Raw genomic sequence first — 21,002 nt, forward strand, 5'->3', positions numbered from 1 at the left:
GATGTAGCCATAAAGCCCATAAACTCTAACACTAATGCAATGTTTCTCCAAAGACTTGAGGAACTTGTTAAATTGCCTTAAAAGCACAACTTATTTCTGGAAAGTGGCCTAAGCATGAAGGTGAATGTGTTTATTTGTCTACATATAATGAACTATATATCATTTTTTCAATGCCCCAGTTACTTATACTAGAAGTCTTTGGTTAGGATAAAGACTGGTGTTTTGTGTTCTCAGAAAGAGAAGTTAGATTCCAAAGAAGTAGAGAAATGCACTTTGCTTTTGGGGTGATTTATTTTGGGTGCCTTAATTTGTAGTCTTCATTCCAGAATGCACTCATTGCATCCTTTAATAGCATGCCTACTGTATAAGCCATTCAGCAGATTTTGAGAAAGGATTAATCCATTTCAATATCGGCAGCAAGATGGACACTCCGGTACAGCAGATGTGCACTCTTCTCTGTAATTACTTTCAGCTCTTGCTTTGCCCTTTTCTGTCTCTTTGAAATTTAACCTTAATGGAATCAGAATGGCATTTACCCAGGGATCAGTTCCAGATTGTGCTAAACGCACCAGAGGAAAAAAAAGGTTTTGACATAGTAAGTCTACTAATTGCATTTTTTTGACTGGAATTAACCAACAGTTATCTTTCAGTAGAAGATTAAGAATGTCACATATTTAATCTGAGGAAAGAGAAATTAATAATTCGTCTTCTATTCCTGCCCCTTACTATCAAACACCATGTTAACCAAAGCTAGGACCCCAGAGTAATAATCCAGAACTCTGAACTAGCCTAGGGCATAGCATAGCCATTCTATGGAAATATAAATGGTGCAACTGTGACATGCCAACCAGACGTACAGAAGTAGAGACTGAGTTGGGAGCCAGAAAGGTGGCGCAGCAGTGAGGGAGAAAGAGTAAAGTCTGAGTCCAAAACTATGGCAAAAATTGATTTGAGGAATGTTCCAAATCTCCTACACTCCACTGCCAGAGCCCAGCCTTGGATGAGAACTGAATGCTAATTTTCCTTTTAATGGTAATAGCTAGAGTTGCTTACTCAAGTACTTTATAAATGTCATAAGGTGAAGAAAATTTTATTATTTAAGCAGTTGGCTCCTAAATTCCTTTTAGAAGAATTATCTTCCTTTGAAGAAATACCTTGATAAGGGATTAGGGAAAAAAGCTCTACTAGGTCTCTGTATTTTTAGTGTCTTCCAGATTTCAGAGGAGGGAGAAACCTTCTCTGTTTGATGTGCCACGGATATTTAACTCCAGAAAGTGAATGGTAGAGAAAAGGCATGAGAGAGTGAGGAGTACCAACATGGAGAACAGCCCAGAGCTACAGATGATTAAATGCAGCTAAGAAATGGTACAAGAATAAAGTCGCCGATGTTCTCCCTTCAGGGTTGTTGATGTTGCTAATAGACTCTCCCCTCCAACTTCACTCTTTCTCCCTACTAATTTTCAGGGAAAATCACTGAATCATGGACTTTTTTAAAATTAGAAATGTTTTGAAGAACCCATAGAAAAAAACCCTCACTTTCATTGAGGATGGTGCAGTGCAGGGAATAGGTAGCCAAGGAGCACACCACAGAGAGGAGCCACAGTGACCCCAGAAAGTAAGTTCCCAGGAGGTGTGAACAGGTTTGGAGAAAACCTTTATACGTTTGAAGACCGTAGAACTAGCAAAGGAATAAGCTGATTTGCCAGTCTCAGAGCTTAAAGAGCAGCTAGATTCCAGGTTAATATCTTGGAAGGAAAGCCATCTTATTCAATCCTCGTAGAAAGGTCCTGTCATTACCTGCATTCTGAAGATGAAATGCAGGCCCAGAGTCATTCCCAATGTCACTCATTTAGGAAACTGCAGAGTAGGGTCACAAAACTATCCCAAAGGGCATGAGCTCAACAAGCATAATACACAATTTTTTTTTGCCTCATATTTTGACACTGAATCCTCACTTAATCAAATCCTGCCCATCCCTGAAGGTTAGTTTTCCTTCTCCCAAACTACGCTGACTTCTTAGACTCTGAAATTCTATATCCCCCATTGACTCTTTAAAGTTCTCTCCTTTCAGTGCATAAATATAATCAGAGCTCATCCATCTTTCATAAAAACAAAACAACTTCTTCAATTATTATTTCCTACTTCTTCTTCTCGTAATTAAATATCTTAACATAGCATGGTACTTGTTCTCTTTTCCACTCACTTTTCTGCCTGCTGCATCTGCCTGTTGTCCCCACCAAGGTAAGGAGTAGTCTTCTAATTCCAGTGCTCAAGACAATTTTAGTCTCCACCTCATTTGCTTTCTTTGAGCATCTGACTCTCTTCACAGAGCCTCACCTCCAACACTGTGGCATCTCTTAGACTCATCTCTCTCCTTCCTGTACTCTTTTTGCAGCTACTGCTAAAATTCCATTGTAGCCATTGGTGCCTGCTACTCTTAATCTCTCCCTGGAATACTTATCCCAGATTCTGTAGATAAGTCTCATATGCCGGTAAGGGAGAATCCTGAAATACAGACACATTATTTTGTACATGTGCATTTTTTCCTAGGCAAAGTACTCTCACTCAATAGTGTTTATTTTCACAAATATTTATGAAGGAAATACAGTGGTTAACAATAAGCCACAAAGATCATTGTGAAATAATATTAGGCAATAAACTATGAATACAATAAATAAGCAAAGACATAATGTGTTTAAAGGGCTCCAGAAAAAGTAGAAGAAATTAAAGGGGACCACAAGAACCATGGGGAGGATTGGGATGGCTAAAGAGGGTAGTTAGGAAAGACTTCATCAAGAATATGATGGTTGATTAAAGACTTAAAAGATGTAGGGCCTCAGCCCCACTGGGTCATGGGGTGTCCCCTATGGCTGTGCTGAGGCGCAGGATCTGAGAAATAAAGAGACAGGACACAGAAGGACTGGAAAAGACAGCTGGGCTCGGGGAGCCAGGCCACTTGTGAGTGGAGACAGGCGAAGCCCTGAACATCTAGGAAAGTCTGTATATATTAGGTACAAGGCAGGGGGAAGAGTCGTTAAGTGAGGTCATCTATAGGCTTAATGATATGTCATACATAATCACGTGAGTAGCCGGCGAGGGGGCCACCCCATTAGGTCACCTGGGCAGACGGGCAGGCCATGCACAGCAGGGGGCCGTGCTGGGCTCAGTAGGGGGCTGTAAGGTGCGCAGTAGTAGAGGATTGTGTACAGAAAAGGGGTCCACCCCCATTAGGTCACCAAGGCAAGAAGGTGGGCTGTGTACAACAAGTGTCCTGCACAACACTTCTTATTTGGGGGCTGGAGACGTCAAAGGATTCTTATAGAAGGATACTGTAAACCAATGCAGTGGGAGCTGACAGACTTGTCCTCTTCTCTAAGATATTTTATGGGAGGATGATTCAAGCTAGCACTGAAGTGAGAAAAGGCTGACAGGGTGTACAGGTGCTGTGACCCAGTCACACCAGAGGGGTTCTGCTCCCTCGGTTATTTGTGGGATCTCAGGCTTGAGGCCTACCTTCCATAGGAACTGGGTGCAAGGTACTACAGCTCCTTTCTCAGGCTTTCTTACTCCAAGCCTGCCATACAGTGTATGCCCCTTCAGGCAGGGATGCCACCGCAGGGGTCTTTGGTTCTTGTCCTGGTCTGGCAGTTTTCCTGTGTACTTGCCTCTGCTCTGTGACTGCTCTAGGCATTCCTCCTACTACAAACTACTATATGGTTATACAGAAGGATTATATAAATCAGCACTAAATGTGTTGGTACAGCTCTGACTACAATACCTATATGATTATATAGAATATATATGATTATATAGACTACAATATTTCTATGACTAGATAGAAAGTTTCATATAAAGATTATATGGAACTAAGTATGCTAGATATAAGTACTAAGTATGATTATATAAGCTAGATATATGTAAGCAGTAAGTTATACTTCAGCACTAATTGTTCAGACTATAATACACGATTATATATAAAGGGTTATATAAAGGAAATCGCTGAGTAATAACATTATAAACTAAGATATTCTTCAGGCACTAATTGTGCCTGGGGTTTGCATAGCTCTCCTTCCTCCGTGCCCATGTGGGGGGCTACCCACAAAAAGACATAAAGAGTTGCCATGTTTTTAACAAATCACAGGGAACAGCAAGCTCCCTAAGAGGAGCAAAAGTGATGGTAAAAGAGAAAGTAATTTTAAATATAGAGAACTATTTCAGCCTGTGTGTTGACAGAAATGATTGAGCGGCAAGTAAAAAACTGATGAGATAGGCAAAAGGAGAGATTGCAGCAGCAATGTCCTTGAGTAAGCAAGAGGTTGGGAGATACGGCATATATCTGGAATGCTTTCAACAGGAGCGTGGATACTTTATTCATAATAATACACAAGAAAGAAAAGTATGTGTGCTGGATTCTGATGGGAGTTAGGTATAATGAAGGGATTCCATAAAAGTTTTCATGTAAATTCTCCAATTTTCTCATTGAAATAGAAGCCACGTTCATCTTCTGAGAATGGGGAAGAAATGGAGGGTAGGCATTGAAATTTTGAAAACATAAAAGAAGCCACACTAATAAAATAGCCATCTAGTATAATAAAAGATAAAGAAATCTTGTCTGATTGCCAGGCAATACTTGAAAGTCCCACTTGAAGTCCAATGTCGAAAATATAAAATTGAGACCAGTTGCCATGGTAGTGTATTGTTTCCTAGCCACAATCATTTGAACAGGTGCAGACAGAGATAACAGGTGAAGAATTGGACTTACATAGGGCTATTACTTTATCATGTAAGTATAATGAAGCAAGAGGCAACAAATGATTAGATTATTTGACCATGGATTTAAGGTGCATAAACAGAGATTGTGAGCACTGAAGGAGCAAAAGACAGTAGATGAAAAAGATGAAACTCTAGATTGTTGGTCCCAGTAGGAGTAGAGGAATTGTTGGAGTTAATATACTAGATGGAGTGAGCTGGAAATATAGGAAGTAGTGGTTGGAGATTAGGATGAATAAAAGTAAGATTTTCCAGGGATTGGATGTATTGATAATGACAATGTCTAGAGCATGACTATGTGACCAATGAGGTGGCCAAAGAATTTAATACCTATTAAATGGTAAAGATCCATGTCTATATCTTTTCCACATTAGCTATTTTGACCCTAAGTGCTGCATGTTTTTATGACTCTCTGTCTACACCTCCAGTTTTGGTACTCTCTAACTTTAAGCCATCTCTACTTGAATGTAGAATTAAGTACTTCAAGTATAATATGTCCTGGGGTTAACTCATCATTTTATCCTAATCTTTCCCACTCCAGGGAAAGACATGATATGTTTAAAGGGCTCCAGAAAATAGTATCATTCATCCAATCCACTTAAGGCAGAAACCTGGATTTACAGATTCTTCTTTCCTTCCCTTACCAACAACATTAAAACAATTAACAGTCTCCATTGATTCAATCTCTTAAATCTATATTTTAAACAGCCTTCTTTCTCCAGTTTCATTCCTGCAGGCTGAAATTTATATCCTCACAATCTTAAAATTCGATTATTGAAGCAATTTCTCAGCCTCTTTGCTATGGTTTTGTTCATTCTTAAACCAGTTTTCCATATTCCTTTTAGAACATTGCTTCAGGATAAAATACACACTCCTTAGTGAAGCTAAACAGCTGCTTATTATCTTATGCCTGCACTATTCCTCCCTCACGTTTTGCTAATTCCCAGCACACCACAATCACCCATGTTGAACTACAATAAACTCCTCAAAGACACTCTCTTTGTTCATAACTCTTTATTTTTGCAAAGGTAGAGTATCTACTTTTCTTTCTTTTGAGAATGCTCATCTTATCCCACCTCCTTCATCTGGCTAACAATTTCTCATCCTTCAAAGACAACTCAAGCATGCTCTGTTCCGAAAAGCCTTCTCGGGGGTTGTTTGTAGGTTTAAGATTTGCACCAATATGTCACCAAAGCATCCTGTTCTTATCTATGTTGAGACATTTTCATATTATAAATTTTACTTTGAATTTGTCTGTTTTATCTCTGGACTGTGAGCTCTTGGGGAAGAACTTTGTTTTTTCAGCTGAACTTTCCATAGTTCTTGACACATTGGGCACAAAATAGGTAATCAATATGCATTTTCAAAATAAATGATTGACACAATTTAATTCTACCTTTATAGTGTTTTAATGATATGGGTTCACATACTAGGATCCCAATTACATGAAAATTCATGGCGATGGAAATTCTTTCATACTTCTAAAAGTACAAGCATATTTTGCTTTATTGTGTTTTGCAGATACTGAATTTTTGCAAATTGAAGGTTTGTTTCAACCCTGCATTTAGAAAGTTTATCAGCACCAGTTTCCAACAGCATGTACTCACTCCATGTCTCTGTCATATCTTGATCATTCTCACAATATCTCAAACTTGTTCAGATTTCGTTCAGGTGGCATATGTGCAGATAAGTCACATGGGTATATTGTGTAGTGGTCAGGTTTGGGGTATGAATGATCTTATCAGCCAGGTAATGAGCTTAATACTAATAGGCAGTTTTTTAGCCCTTGTCCCCATCTCACTCTTCCACCTCTAGTGGAAGGGAGTCCTCAGTGTCTATTGTTCCCAACTTTATGTTCATGTGAACCTAAAGCATAGCGCCCAAAGGAGGACATATATTGTTTGGTTTTCCTGATCCGGCATTAATTCACTTAGGAAAATGGTCTCCAGCTACATCCGTGTTGCTTCAAATGATATTATTTTGTTCATTTTGTGGTGTATAGTATTTCACTGTATGTATATACTATATTTTCCTTATCCAATCCACCACTGATGGGCATCTAGGTTAATGTCTTTGCTATGGTGAGTAGTGCTACAATGAACATATGAGTGTGTGTCTTTTGGTAGAATAATAACTTTTCCCTTGGATATATACTCAGTAATGGCATTGCTGGGTCCGGTGGTAGTTCTGTTTTAAGTTCTTTGAGAAATCTCCCAACTGCTCTCTACAGTGGCTGAACTAATTTAAATTCCCATCTAAAGTGCATAAGCATTTCCTTTTCTCTGAAGCCCCACCAACATTATTCTACTTTTTTATGATAGTCATTCTGACTGGTTTGAGGTGGCATCTTATTATAGTTTTGATTTGCATTTCTCTTATGATTAGTGATGTTGAGCATTCTTCCACATGTTTGTTGGCCACTTGTCTGTCTTCTTTTGAGAAGTGTCTGTTCATGACTTTGCCCCCTTAAATGAGATGATTTGTTTTTTGCTTCTTAAGTTTCTTATAGAGTCTGGATATCAGACCTTTTCCAGGTACATATTTTGTGAATATTTTCTCTTATTCTGTAGGTTGTCTGTTTACTTTATTGATAGTTTATTTTGCTGAGAAGTACTTTAGTTTAATTAGGCAGTAATTGTCAATTTTAGTTTTTGTTGATAATTGCTTTTTAGAATTTAGTCATAAATTCTAAAGGCAGATGTCCAGAATGGTATTTTCTAGATTTTCTTCCAAGATTCTTACAATCTGAGGTTTTACATTTAAATATTTAAATCATGTTGACTTAATTTCTGTATATGGTGAAAGATATGAGCCTAGTTTCATTCTTTTGCATATGGCTAGCCAGTTATCCCAGCACAATTTACTGAATAGAGAGCCCTTTCCCCACGGCTTGTTGACTTCATTGAATATCAGATGACTGCAGGTATGCAGCTTTATTTCTGGGTTCTGTATTCTGTTGCATTGATCTCTCCGCCTGTTTTTGTACCAACACCATGCTGTATTGTTTACTGCAGCCTGATAGTACAGTTTGAACCTGGGTTAATATGATGCCTTCAATTTTGTTTTTGTTTTTTGTTTGTTTGTTTTCTGCTTGGGATTGCTTTGGCAATTCAGGGTCATTTTTGGTTCCAAATGAGTTTTAGAACAGTATTTTCTAGTGTTTTGAAGAATGACAGTGATAGTTTGATAGGAATAGCATTGAATCTGTAGATTGCTTTAGCAGTATGTCCATTTTAATAATATTGGTGCTTCTAATACATGAGCATGGAATGTTTTTCCATTTGTTTGTGCCATCTCTGATTTCTTTTAGCAGTGTTTTTTGTTATCCTTGTAAAGATCTTTTACCGCCTTCATTAGATATACTCCTGGGTATTTTTGCAGCTGTGGTAAATGGAATTGCATTCTTGATTTGGTTCTCAGCTGAATGCTATTGGTGTATGAAATGCTACTGATTGTTGTACATTGATTTTGTATTTTAAAACTTCACTGTAGCTGTTTACGAGATCTAGGAGCCTTTTGGTGGAATTTTTAATATTTTCTAGGTATAGAATCATATTTTCAGAGAGGAGAAATAATTTGACTTCTTTATTTCCTATTTGGTAATTTCTTTCCCTTGCCTAAGAGAGGTCATCTTTGTCTTGATCCTGTTCTCAAGGGTAATGTTTCCACATTTTGCCTATTAAGTATGATATTGGCTGTGAGTTTGTCAGGGATGACTCTTACTACTTTGAGGTATGTTCGTTTGATGTCTAGTTTGTTGAAGATTTTTTATCATGAAGGGATGTTGGATTTTATTGAAAGCTTTTTCCTTATCTATTGATATAATCATATGTTTTTTATTTTCAATTCTCTTTATGTGGTGTATCGCATTTCTTGATTTGTGTATACTGAACCATCCTTGCATCCCAGAAGAAAGCCTACTTGATCATATTAACTTTTTGATGTGCTACTGGATTCAGTTTGCTAGTATTTTGTTGAGGATTTTTGCATCTATGTTCATCAGGGATATTGGCTTGTTTTCTTTTCTCCCTGTGTCTTTCCCAGGTTTTGGTATCTGAGTGATGATGGCTCCATAGAGTATGCTACAGAGAAGTCTTTTCTCCTCAGTTTTTTGGAAGTTTCAGCAGAATTGATACCGGCTCTTGTTTATACAGCTAGTAGAAATAAGTTATGAATTCATCTAGTCCAGGGCTTTTTTTGGTTGGTAGATTTTTAAATTATTATTACTGATTCAACTTCAGAACTCAATATTGATCTGTTCAAGATTTCAATTTCTTCCTGGTTCAGTCTTGGATGGGTGTATGTTTCTGGGACTTTACCATTTTTCCTAGATTTTGTAATTTGTTGGCATAGAGGAGTTCGTAATAGACTCTGAGGAACTTTTGCATTTCTGTGGTTTTGGTTGTAATGTCACCTCTGTCATTTCTGATTATGCCTATTTGGATGTTCTTCCCCCCTCCTTCTTTTTTGTTAATCTAGTTAGTAGCCTGTCAATCTTGCATATCCTTTCAAAGTACAAACTTTTGGTTTCATTGTATACATTTTTGGATCTCGATTTCATTCAGTCTTGCTCTGATTTTAGTTATTTCTTTTCATCTGCTAACTTTGGAGTTAGTTTGTTCTTTATTTTCTAGCTCCTCTAGTTGTGATATTGGATTTTAATTTGAGATAATTCTATTTTTTTTTTTGAGGCAGGTGTTTAGTGTAGTAAACTTTTTTACTTAACACTGCTTTTCTGGCCTCCCAGGGATTTTGATATGTTGTGTCTCTGTTTTCATTTACTCCAAATGATTTTTTGATTTCTGCCTTAAATTCATTGTTTACCCAAAAGTCATTCAAGAACAAGTTGTTTAGTTTCCATGTATTTACGTGATTTTGAGAGATCTTCTGAATATCTATTTCTATTTTTATTCCACTGTGTTCTTGGAGTATATTTGGTATCATTTTGATTTTTTTAAATGTATTAAGATTGACTTTATAACCAAGCATGTGGTCAATCTTAGAGTATGTTCCACATGCAAATGAGAAGAATGTGTTCTGTAAATGTCTATTAAGTTTAATTGGTCAAATGGCAAATTTAAGTATAAAATTTCTTTGTTGATTTTCTGCCTCAATGATCTGTCAAATGCTGTCAGTGGGGTGTTGAAGTCCCCCTCTATCGTGTGGTTTTCTACAATTTTTCAGAGGTTTAGAAGAACTTGTTTTATGAATCTGTGCTCTCCAATACTGGGTGCATATATATGTAGAATAATTAAGTCTTGTTGAATTGAATCCTTTATCATTATATAATGCACTTCTTTGTCCTTTTTCACTGTTTTCGGTTTAAAGTCTATTGGTTGCTATTTAAGAATAGCAACCAGGGCCGGGTGCGGTGGCTCACACCTGTAATCCCAGCACTTTGGGAGGCCAAGGCGGGTGGATCATGAGGTCAAGAGATCGAGACCATACTGGTCAACATGATGAAACCCCGTCTCTACTAAAAATACAAAAAATTAGCTGGGCATGGTGATGCGTGCTTGTAATCCCAGCTACTCAGGAGGCTGAGGCAGGAGAATTGTCTGAACCCAGGAGGTAGAGGTTGCGGTGAGCCGAGATCGCGCCATTGCACTTCAGCCTGGGTAACAAGAGCGAAACTTCGTCTCAAATAAAAAAAAAGAATAGCAACCTCTGCTTGTGTGTGTGTGTGTGTGTGTGTGTGTGTGTGTGTGTGTGTGTGTGATAGACTTTTCCTCATCCCTTTACTTTGAGCCTATGGATGTCATTACTTATAAGATGGGTCTCTTGAAAACACCATAGAGTTGAGTCTTGCTTCTTTATCCAACTTGCCACTCTGTGCCTTTTTTTTTTTTTAATCCAACTTGCCACCAATGCATTTAAGGGGGATGTTTAGGCAAGTCTCTCAGTTTAAATTAAAAGCCACAAATGATTATGCTTAGTACAAAAAGGAATGTCAAAATCTGCGAAAGGCTGAAAGTTAGGCCTCTGGTACCAGTTAGCTAAGTTGTGAATGCAAAAAAAATGTTATTAAAGAAAATTTAAAATGCTACTCTAGTGAACATACAAATAATGAAAAAGTGAAACAGCCTTATGAGAACGTTTTAGGGGTCTGAATAGAATCTCAAACTACCCGCAACATTCCATTAAGCTAAAGCCTAATCCAGAGCAAGACTCTCTTTAATTCTATGAAGGCTGTAAGAGGTGAGAAAGCTGTAAAAAAATGTTTGAAGCTAGTGGAGGTTGGTTCCTGTGGTTTAAAGAAAGATGCCATGTCCATAACACAAAAGTGCGAGGTGGAGCAGCAGCTGCTAATGAAGAAGTTGAAGCAAGTTATCCAGAATAGCTAGTTAAGATAATTGATGAAGGTGGCTACATTAAACAACAGATTTTCAATGTGGAGGAAGAGCCTCATACTGGGAAAAGAAACCATGTACAACTTTCACAGCTGGAGAGGAGAGGTCAGTGCTTGGCTTTAAAATTTCAAAAAATAAGCTATCTCTCTTGCTAAAGGATAATGCAGCTGGTGATAGTGAATTGAAAACTGTTCATTTATCGTTTCAAAAATGTTAGAGCCCTCCAGAGCTATGTTAAATCTCTGCCTGTGTTCTATATATGGAACAACAAAGCTTGAATGACAGCACATCTATTTACAGCATGGTTTACTGACTTCTTTTCAAAGAATGTAATTTCTTTTCAAATATTATTGACAATGTACCTGATCACCCAAGAGCTCTGGAGATATACAAGAAGATTATTAATGTAGTTTTCATGTCTGCACACACATCTATTCTGAAGCCCATGGATGATGGAGTAATTTTAACTTTTGAGTTATATTATTTAAGAATTATGTTTCACAGAGCTATAGCTGCCATAAATGGTGATTCCTCTGATAGACCTGGGCAAATTAAATTGAAAAACTTCTAGAAAGGATTCACCATTCTAAAGGCCATGATGAACATTTATGATACATGAGAGGAGATCAAAAATCAATATTAAGAGGAATTTGGAAGAAGTTAATTCCAACCATCATGTACACCTTTGATGGATTCAAGACTTCAGTGAAGGAAGTCACTGAAGATATGGTGGAAACAGTAAAAGAACTAGAGTTGAGCTTAAAAGTGTGACTGAATTGCTGCAATCTCATAATCAAACGTCAACAAACGAGAAGTTGCTTTTCATGGATGAGCAAAAAAAGTAGTTTCTTGAGATGGAGACTTCTCCTGGTGGAAATGCTATGAACATTGTTGAAATGACAACAAAAAATTTAGAATATTTTACAAATTTAATTGATAAATCCGTGGCAGGGGTGGAGAGAATTGGCTCCAATTTTGAAAGAAATTCTGTTATGGGTAAAATGCTATCAAACCACATCACATGATACAGATAAATCTTTTATGAAAGAAGGAGTTAACTGACATGTCAAACTTCACTGTTGTTTTATTTTAAGAAATTGCCATAGCCACTTCCACCTTCAGCAACCATTATCCTGCTCAGTCAGCAATCATCCACACTGATTATAACTCTCGGAAAGTTCAGGTTATAGTTTATATTTTTCAGAAATAAAGTATTTTTAATCAAGATATGTGCATTTTTATGTATAGTATAGTGTACCCCTAACATTTTATACACTGGTAAACCAAAATCTATGTGTGACTACCTTGTGATATTTGCCTTATTGACATGACCTAGATCCAAACCTACATTATGTCTTTATTAAAGTATTTTCAATCAAGATATGCACATTTATATGTACAGTATACTGTACCCCTAACATTTTATGTACTGGTAAGCCAAAATCTATGTGTGACTGTCTTGTGATATTTGCTTTATTGACATGACCTAGATCCAAACCCATATTATCCCTGAGGTATGCCTGTACATACAGAAGGCTGGCCACACAGAGCAGGCACTTGGTAAACACCAAACTGCATTGATACTGATTGGGCCAGTCAAGCTTAGGTCCATTAGAACAGAGAATAACTCAGGTGGGATATACAGTAGATTCCATTTCTTCAGTTACAGCAAATGTTTGGCTCCAGGCTCAGTAATTTCCTTTCTGGAAACCAGAGAAAATTGCTTTTCTACATTAAATTTACATGAAACAAAGAAGCAAGCGTATTTGATGCCTGAGAAAAGTTAAGTACTAAAGCTCCTAAATGCAATCTTCTATCTTTTTTGCAATCAAATTGTATGTGGTTATTATCATTATGTGATAAATTTGGTAAGAGACTCCTGAGAGGGAAACCACCAAACAAAAGGAAATGATCATCACCTTGAGGTTCAAAAAATTAACAAAACAAATTCTCTGACTTTACTTACTTAGCCGAAGGTTCTCAGCTTCAATCTGCTCATTCCTCTGTCCAGCCAGTTCTGAAGCAGAGCTGCAGTAGCTGAGGACATCAGCACAACCACTTCCAACAGAGGCCACCCTCTTTATGCCTTTCCGCTAATCAGGAAGTGCAGTGGGACACCTGTGGAGGGACCAGTGTGGGTGTAACAATCTGGGATATTCCCTTTGGATCAACAAATGGAACTTATAGTCAAAAACAGAGGGATGAGAGGATAATTTAATTTAAGGTTTTTAAAGTTTATTAACATAGATTCATTTTGCTTCATTCACCATTATTGAATTCCAAGTTAGTATGCACTGGATATTGAACTGTGCTAACTGGGCACTGGGGGTGCATAGCAGAAGGCATTGATACAGAAGCGTAGCAAGGGAAAGCTTGCTGTTTAGAGGCAGGCAGACCTGAGCCTGAATTTCTACTCTGCTTCCAACTTATTACCCACATTATTGTACCAGTTATTCAGCCTCTTTGAGCCTGAATTTCCTAATCTATAAAACAAAGATTATGTCTCCGATAAAGAGCTGTTGTGAAGAGTAACAGATCACACCTGTAATGTACCCAGAGCTGACTATCAGTAAAGAATACCTGCTCTCCCAAGGAGTTTACAATCCAACTGGGAGGCAGAAATTTACATAATTAAGCATCATAAAATGTGATAAATATTATTAAGCAAACCTTATGGAAATAGAGACAAGGGAGTAATTAATTCTTCTAGAAGGCTTTGACAAGGAAGATTTTACAACCAAGCCTCTGGATTTTGCTATCTGATGCTAACATTGACCCACTCACCTTTATAACCATTGGCTTATAAGCATGCTTTTGTAGCTCCTCTGTAAAAAGTATATAACTAAGTCTTCCCTTGATCCCACACCTCCCTCTAGCTAATTGCTCATTTCTCTCTCTCCTTTGCAGTGAAACATAGAAAAATATGCTGTCTCCACCTCCCTGTATTCTTCAACCCACTCCCGTCTGTCCAATGTCCTTTCCACTGAAATATTCCCCCTACCTTGGCTACTCTTTTCAAGTTTCCTGGCTGCAGTTTCTGTGCGAACACCTAGTCCAGCTCTCTTCCTTTCTCTTTACATTCTCTCCTTCAGACTACCTCATCTAGTCCCTTACTTCAAGTACAATTTGTCCCATGATGATCCCTAGATGTATATTTTCAGCCTTAATCTCCTTCTTGAGCACCAAACTTAAATATTCAATTGCTGATCTGACATGATCATATTGATGTCTAACAGGCTTTCCAAACTTAACAGATCTAACGCAGCTATCGATTTTTGCAAACTTCCCCCAACAAAACAAAACACCACCAAAAAAAAATTCCTGTTTCTTTCTTACTCTTTCTTGTCTTGGAAAAGATGATACCAGGAGTCATTGTTGATTCCCTCGTTTCTTCACCCCCTATTTCTGATCCATCATCAGGTCCTGTTGACTCTACTTCCTTGTTCATTTCCTTCCACTCCTCTGTAACTACCATGGGTCAAGCCACTGACATCTTTCATCTAGACTCCTGCAATAGCTTCATAACTCATCTTACAATGACCAATTTTGCCTCACTATTCTCTAATCTCCACCAGATAGTCAAAGTAAGTCTCATAAACTGCAGATCGTAGGCTACTCCCCTTTTTAAAGCCCTCCAATGCCTTCTCATTTCAACTGGAAAAGGTCTTCAGTTCTTTGCCAAGACCTAAAAGTCCCTATGCTATCTGGCCCCACCTACTTCTCTGCCTCCATCCCCCTACCCTCTGCCCCAGGCACAAAGGGCTTCTTTAATATCTCAAATGCACAAGCTCATTCCTGTTCAGGGAATATTTGAATTTTTCCTTTGCTCTATTGCAGTTCTCCACCCTCAACTTCTGCATAATTAGGTCTACTTCATGTATCAGGTATTAGCTCAAATGTCTCCTCAGAAAAGTAACTCCAACCATCCTTCACAGTAGATCCCTCCACCTTTCCCCCACCAATCGCTTTCTTCAAGCCACCCATTTTTCTTCTGCACGTCACTTATTTCTTTCTTAATTTATATTTGTGTGTTTGTTTACTGTTTCTCTATCTCTAAAACATAAGATTCAGGAGAGATTGCATCTTGAGATAGCTTGTATATTGCTATATCTCTTGCACCTAGATCAAAGTATGATGTTTGAGAAACACATAATGGTTTCTGAATGAATAAAGATAGCTCTGAAGGCCTTTGGCAAGAGAGGTTGTTAGATTACTAATTAAAATTAAACTAAAGTATTTGCTATGGTTTCACTTACTTATGCCCCTTATTCTAATAATAAACCTAATTGAGAATCTGCTGTTTGGTGAAAGGAGTGGTAATGCTGAAGTGATTTTACTCACAGACAACCTTTGTGCTCTTGCAAGAGTAGTCATCAGTTAATGGTAAGCAATAAGGGCACAATTTAGGCTGTCAGGGTACTTCACCTGACTCTGAATGAGGTCATGTACAAAACAATATATTTAAGGTATTTATTTACTCTGAGTGAAAATGAGAGGATATATTATTCTGAAACTCTTTTCTCTTAGATCAAAAAGAAGTTCAAGACAATTCGGAATATCTTCTATCTCTACAAATGCTAAAGAAAACCATACCAATTTTATAGAAGTTAGCCTAGCAATTTAAAGGAGTAGGAGGAATTAAGAGACAAGTGAATGCAGTTATTTCAACAAAAACATATGCAAAGTAAATCAGGAACACAAAGCCTTTTCTTTTTTTTTTTTTTTTTTTTTTTTTGAGTTGGAGTTTCGCTCTCGTTACCCAGGCTGGAGTGTAATGGCGCAATCTCGGCTCACCGCAACCTCCGCCTCCTGGGTTCAGGCAATTCTCCTGCCTCAGCCTCCTGAGTAGCTGGGATTACAGGCACGCGCCACCATGCCCAGCTAATTTTTTGTATTTTTAGTAGAGACAGGGGTTCACCATTTTGACCAGGATGGTCTCGATCTCTTGACCTCGTGATCCACCCGCCTCGGCCTCCCAAAGTGCTGGGATTACAGGCGTGAGCCACCGCGCCCGGCCCACAAAGCCTTTTCTAAGTTCTCTTGGGAGTCCACATGTATCTATGCAATGAAAGGTCCATTCAACGTAAGACCAGGGCCAGGTTCTCTGCAGCTTTAGGAAATTGATTCATTTTTCGTGAAGGAGCAGATTCACTAGCTTTCCTTCCCTAACTGCCCAGTTACTGAGGCTTTTTAAAAGTCTAGTAATGCAGTTCTTATTTGCTCTATTCTAAAATAAATTGTACCTCATTTGTGATCCTGTGAACTCTAGAAAATTACATCCCTCATAGAGTCATTTGTTAATATATCTGCATCCGACGCTGAGACTGGGAGGCACAGTAAGTTCAGTTTCCATGTCATCAAGTCAGGTTACCTAAAGCTTATTTAGATACCGCCTCACCTCTAGGTCCTGTGTCCTTAAGATGATCGCTGTCAATGTTGAAAGAATGCTGCACTGTCTAACAGAGCAGGCACATGATATTGTGTCATTATCAGCCACTTCACACAACCAATTTGACATATGATCGCCCATCTTTTTATCTCCTTCCAAGGTAATTTATTACTTTCATATTGAAAATACAAGCAACAGAAAAGGACCAGATGAATCCTTCTTCCATCGCCCCATTACTCCAAGACAGGCAACCGCCGCACCCTTCGATCTTGAGACACGCAGCGTTAAACAAGCCAGACAAGGCTCCAGAGAGTCCGTTTGTAACATCTGTGTAACCATCGCTTTAAAATGGACAGGGTAAAAGTTGCTTTATTACATTTTGACAACCTTCAAACAAAGTGAATACAATTCAAGGTGACTCTTACTGCCAAGGAAACCTTGCTTCTTCCAGGACGGTATTTTTCAACACTCTGTGCACATCACAATCACCTAGGGGGTTATTCTTTAAAATACACTGAAAGGTTATAATTGAAGTGGTTTGAGGTGGGATCTGATCATGGGTATTTTTTTAAGCTCTCCCAACGTTCTAATGAGCTGCCACAGTTGAGAACCATCGCTGTAGGTGGGTGAGCAAGCAGCTCCAGCTTCCAGAAGACCCAGTGAGGAGCCTGACTGGAAAGTCCAGACCCCAGCTTTGCAGCACTGACTGTCAGAGCTAATAATACACAAATAAGGAACCATAAAGTAAGAAACACAGCTCAGTTAGCACTAAAAATCAGGGAGGTAAAGTAGATCCATTCTATAGCTAAAATGTCTTAATCACAATTGTGTCATGTCTATAGTTATTTTGGGTAAGTTAAATTGGTAAAAATGCTCTGTTGTTTATAGCTTCAGTTGGGGTTTGCTTCTTCTGATGATGCTCTTGGTAACTTCACATTCACTTTGTGAAATTACCTTTTCCAAATTGACTTTCACAGGAGGGAAACTCCCTGAGTCATTCCTCTGCCTAAAGCCCTGCTTTGATGTGTTTAAGGTAGGGGAAAAAAATCCCTTTAAATGAATTTCAACATGATGTCAAATGCAGTTTAAAAGTTAGAAAAATATTATCATAAAATTGCTAAAGTCAGTAATGTTTTGAAGTTTCACAGCAGCCCAATGAACAGTTGAAAGTATTACTCAGTATGTATTTTGTGGTTCTTTGCAGTCTATTGGCTTTCCAACTTTATTGCTAAGCGTCTTTGGAGGGGCTACTTTGTTTTGTTTTTTGCCATTTCTTTACCTGGACTCTCAGTTCATTTCTAGGATGTTTGATAGTTTGACTGTCTCCCTTCCCCAAATTTGTTTTTTATTTTTGTTTTTTTTTTTTTTTAGTTGGAGTCTTACTCTGTTGTCCAGGCTGGAGTGCAGGGGCTCGATCTTGGCATCTTGGCTCACTGCAACCTCTGCTTCCCAGGTTTAAGTGATTCTCCTGCCCCAGTCTCCTGAGTAGCTGCGATTACAGGCACATGACACCATGCCCAGCTAATTTTGTATTTTTTAGTAGAGATGGGGGTCTCACCATGTTGGTCAGGCTGGTCTCGAACTCCTGACCTCAAGTGATCCACCCGCCTTGGCCTCCCAAAGTGCTGGGGTTACAGGCATGAGCTACCACACCTGGCCCCTTCTTCAGGTTTTTATGTTCACTCACTCACACAGATCTGGGCTGTCCACTTACGAAGCAGACACATTGGCCAACCTTGCTGATCACTGAGCTCTCCCCTGATAGTGGGCAAGGATTTTTGCAAAGTCATCCACACTTAGCCCCTTTGTCCTTATTGGAAGTGTGGAAATAAATGAAGATGAAGCAAATGAGAAAAGTAAAGGCTATTTATTCAGCTTGGTATGGCAAGGGGCTCAGCTACCATCACTTGAGTTTTGGCAGTAACTCAAAGGCAAACAGAGAAGTGGAAAAGTTTTATCATGGAAAAAAGAGGAGGCTTCAGTATGCCCTGATTGGAGGTTTTTGGCATGGGAAATCTGTAGGTAGGCTCAATAGAATGGGGCATCCAGCCAGGCGTGATGGCTCATGCCTATAATCCCAGCACTTTTGGAGGCCAAGGTGGGTGGATCACTAGGTCAGGAGATGGAGACCATTCTGGCCAACATGGTGAAACCCCTTCTCTACTAAAAATAAAAATAAAAAAATAGCTGGGTGTGGTGGTGCATGCCTGTAATCCTAGCTACTCAGGAAGCTGAGGCAGGAGAATTGCTTGAACCCAGGATGCAGAGATTGCAGTGAGCAGAGATCACGCCACTGCACTCCAGCCTGGCCAACAGTGTGAGATTCTATCTCAGAAAAAAAAAAAAAAAAGAATGGGGTATCCTATGTGATTGGCTAGGGGTACATTTTTGGCTTTGTCTGCTTGGTCCTAAGTTAAACAGGAGAACAAAAATTAAAGAAGAGATCAGCTATTAATCAAATCCTGGTCATTTGGGGCCATTTGTTACAGTAATTATTGTTTAGTTTCTGGGATTGTTACTAAAGATAGCAGTTTAACTCCCTGCAAGTCTGATTTATAGCAGGCTGCTTTCCTGAGTTGCATAAGGTAGTTAAGGAGTTGGCTTCCTGGATAGGCTGCTACAGGTTGTGGGTAAAAGTTTTCTTTTTATATATGCTCTGTCCATTGTCTATTTGCATATTCCATCTCTTGAAACCAACAGAACATGCGTTAGGGTGGTTATTTGACCTTGTGCTTTCCAGCCTGTCTCACATCCTGACTACAGTGATTAGACACAAATACACTGATAATTATGCTAATTAGATATCTTATTTTCATAATGCAGAAACACTAGGAAATGGCCCAGAGTATTCTTTTAGCTACTTCTTTTATTGTTATATACTTCTTGGTTATTCTAAGCTTTGGGTTAAAATATAAAGGACCAGAAGGCAGATGCTGTCCTATAAGAGGCTTTTTTTCTTAACTTTAAGTTTCAGGATATATGTGCAGAATGTGCAGGTTTGTTAACATAGGTATAACATAGGTGCCATGGTGGTTTGCTGCACCAATCAATCCATCATCTAGGTTTTAAGTGCTGCATATATTAGGTATTTGTCCCAGTGCTCTCTCTCCTCTCCCTCCCCACCCAACAGGCCCCAGTGTGTGTTGTTCCCCTCCCTGTGTCCAGGTGTTCTCATTGTTCAACCCCCACTTATGAATGAGAACATGTGGTGTTTGGTTTTCTGTTCCTATCTTAGTTTGCTGAGACTGATGGCTTCTAGCTTCATTCATGTCCCTGCAAAGAACATGATCTCATTCTTTTTTATGTGAGCATGGTATTCCCTGGTGTATATATGCCATATTTTCTTTATCTTTCTTTATCCAGCCTATCATTGATGGGCATTTGGGTTGGTTCCAAGTCTTTGCTATCGTAAATAGTGCTGCAATAAACATACATGTGCATGTGTCTTTATACTAGTATGATTTATAATCCTTTGGGCACATACCCAGTAATGGGACTGCTGGCTCAAATGGTATTTCAGGGTCCTAGATCCTTGAGGAATCACCACACTGTCTTCCACAATGGTTGAACTAATTTACACTCCCACCATAGTATAAAAGCGTTCCTATTTCTCCTCTTTTTTTTACATGCTTTGAGTTCATGCCCTGTGGGAACTTAACACATATTTAGTAATAACTTGGAAATGAGAAGAACTTGCAAATAAGTGCTATGGAAATCAAGATGCCTGAGCAAGTAGATTTTGGATTTCTTTGAATGTAAATCAGAGAATACTCAGGCAGCTCTTCATCAAAAGCTCTTTACTATCACACTCTCCATGCTCTCTCTCCCTCTTGCTTCTTATAGCATCACTTATCAATGACAAAACTTGAACAGCAATCAGAAGTTCTAGTTTCATGAAGTGGAGTACCCCATATCATATGGCTTGATCGCCTTTCCAGTTAAGCTCAGAGTTAATAGCTGACAGAAGCACAGCAAGTAAATTGTATAATTTCTTTTGTTGTCAGAATGTCTAAGTGTTGTAACAAGATAAGATAATTGTTGAACTAGATAATTAATTTGTGATAAATAAAAGTGTTTTATGTTAAGACTTAGCTTACAATTGTACCTAGGTTTAGCCTGGGAATGGTAGCCATATACAGTACTAAACTCAAGGCTAAACACTTTTAAATACATTCTTTGGAGTAATTCACACAATCATATGGTACATACATTATTTCCATTTCACAGATTAAGTGACTGAGACTCAGAAAAGCCCAAGGGAACACAGCAAATACATTGCGCAGCTTTTGTTCCATGTACCAGAAATAAATCCTTAAGAGCACATGTATTATAGAGTTATGGAGACAGCTCAACCCTCAGAGGCCAGGCACAATTTTGTACATAGTAGAGCCCGTTCCATATTAGCTAGCAAACTTTCCTTTATACCATCACCAAATGATAACATACACTGCATTATGATAATACAAACATATACAGTAAATTCCTTCCACACA

Source organism: Cebus imitator, unplaced genomic scaffold, assembly GCF_001604975.1.
Source record: "Cebus imitator isolate Cc_AM_T3 unplaced genomic scaffold, Cebus_imitator-1.0 Scaffold307, whole genome shotgun sequence".
Classification (NCBI taxonomy): domain Eukaryota; kingdom Metazoa; phylum Chordata; class Mammalia; order Primates; family Cebidae; genus Cebus; species Cebus imitator.